Here is a 2,500-nt window from a genome sequence, read left to right on the forward strand (position 1 = left end):
AACCATGTTGATGTTTGGAGTTTAATAATGCAAGCACCACGACGTCCCCATGCTAGCACCATCTCAGCGCTTGTGAAGGTGATAGATGTCTAGATTCTCCTCAGCTGAGCTTTATACTAAACTAACATGTTCATCATCACTCTTTTGACACTTCTGGTGTCCGTTATAACCGGAGTGATCCGGCGTCCAGCTAGGGTTCCTGTGCTTACTTCCTGTTCATGTTCATTTCATCCGTGTCTCTTTATGAGAAGGTTTGAGAATGAAATCCAGTCAGCAGTGCAGGGATCAGGTTTCTCTCGTGTTTCTGTTTTTAGAATGAAATAAATAAATGTTATTTACAACCACGTGTTTTTTTTTTTTTCTTAGTATCCTTCCTTTAGGATGACTTTAACTGTCTCACCCAGATAAGTCACTGAGTGTAATACATCAGTAATGAAGGGTTCAGAGCTCAGCTCTGGAGAATGATCAGATGGAACTAAGTGGACTGTTGTTTGTCTTCACCTCCATGGTGCATGGTGGGAATTTGGTGAAAATCTGAGAACGCTGAATTTCTCGCAAAAAATCGAAAAACACTAAGACTAACCCCTTACCATTTTTGAGGGGGGTGAATAAATTGATCTCAGATCTTCACCAGATTGGTAATGTAGATTATGGAGGTGAAGACTAACACAGCAGTGGGATTAGTTTCATTGATTTGAGCACTTCAGTGTGTGTGACCTGTGTAGAGACTGAAAGCTAATGTAACTGTAACATAAATCCACTGTAAATGTACTGTACCTACCCTTAAAGCCAGTGTCGGGCGGTGCATTTCACACCTAGGCCTTCACTGGTGTCCTTCCTGAATTAATCCACCTCTATACCATCATTATGGCGCCACAGCAATAGATACTAATCACCCGTTAAAGAACAACGTAAAAAAGAAATTAGTCTACAGTATTTCACACCTCACAAGGAATGGTCCATTTTATTACGGTTACTTTTCTCAAAAAAGACATTCTTGATGCCGTATGCAGCAAACTGCAATCTCTGGAGGACGCAGCATCCGAAATGAGACACAGTGAATATAGAAACACTGTAATTGGGCGGGTCACTGCCTCTGACTACTCCAGTTATCCAATCAAAGGACAGGAATTGCTGATAGATGGCCCCAGTGACGCCAACTCAAAATCTGATTGGTTAATGGAACAGTTTCATTGCCACTTATTTTAAGCTCCGGGCGCCTGCACTATTAATTCTCAAGGCCTTAGAGCCGGGCAACACATGATGTCAGTCACTGGCTGAAATATGATTGGATAAATACTCATATCATAAATATACACTACTGGAAGCAATGTGACCAAGAGAAAAGCTATGAAATGTAGAGAATAGACTACTGGGAATAATTTAATACACATTCATGGAAAAATATATTAAATATATTAATATGCAAGACAGTGATTCAGATCACTGCTGTTTAGGCCAGCAGAGAAGGACTTACTGACCCTGACTGCCCACTACTGCTTAAAGTAATACCTGTACCTCAAGTCAAGTCAAGTCAAGAAGCTTTTATTGCCATTCCAACCATATATAGCTGACATAAAATAAGAGGACCCTGGTGCTATTAAAGTGGCAATGTTAATACACTGTAACTGCACTGACAGCTGAATCTCTACCTGTTCTCATATCCACCAGAAAACCTATCTGTCTGATCGTTCTCCAGAGCTGAAATCAGAACCTGTTCAATTTTATTGTACATCATCATACACATTTTATCTAATATAACTATAATATTACACTTTCCCGTTCTAAGGAACAGTATTAATAATTCAAGTTATTTATACTGTACTAGACTTCTACAGTTTCATGCTCTACTCCACTTTGTAGTGGGTTCATATAGAATCCTAGAACTCACTTTTAGAGTCTGATAGAATGAAACTAATCCCACTGCTGTGTTAGTCTTCACCTCCATAATCTACATTACCAATCTGGTGAAGATCTGAGAACGTCGATTTATTCACCCACCAAAAAATGGTGATGGTCTTAGTGTGTTTCATTTCTTAGTGAAAAATTCAGCGTTCTCAGATTTTCACCCTGGATGTCTTTGAGGTCAAAAGTAACACCGGATGGTGATTAGTTTTATTCTGTCACGTTCCACAGCTGTGATATAGTGTAGTGTACTAGAGTATAGTGTCTACTATATTAGTATAGAACCATACATTAGATCAGATTAGCTGAGGAGTGTGAAAGCACAAAACTAATCACACTCCTGTGTTACTCTTCACCTCCACACAACACACACTGTGAGTCTGGTGAAAATCAGAGATCAGTGAATTTTTCGCTAAAAAAGTGAAAGACTAAGACTAAGACTAACCCCCCTTACCATTTTTTGGCGTGAAAAATTCATCGTTCTCTGATTTTCACCCAATTCACACTGTGTGTTATGGAGGTGAAGACTTACACAATAATATTGCATTGTATTATATGGAAGATTACATTGATATAAATACTTTATTACAGTATA

General features: G+C 38.9%; 1 long non-coding RNA gene across 1 annotated transcript in view; it reads right to left on the minus strand.

The window, feature by feature from the left end:
• Positions 1–2,500, minus strand: part of LOC131355223 (uncharacterized) — a 4,284-nt gene that overhangs the window by 694 nt on the left and 1,090 nt on the right. The window lies entirely within an intron of this gene.

Source organism: Hemibagrus wyckioides, linkage group LG06, assembly GCF_019097595.1.
Source record: "Hemibagrus wyckioides isolate EC202008001 linkage group LG06, SWU_Hwy_1.0, whole genome shotgun sequence".
In the NCBI taxonomy this organism is placed as follows: Eukaryota; Metazoa; Chordata; class Actinopteri; order Siluriformes; family Bagridae; genus Hemibagrus; species Hemibagrus wyckioides.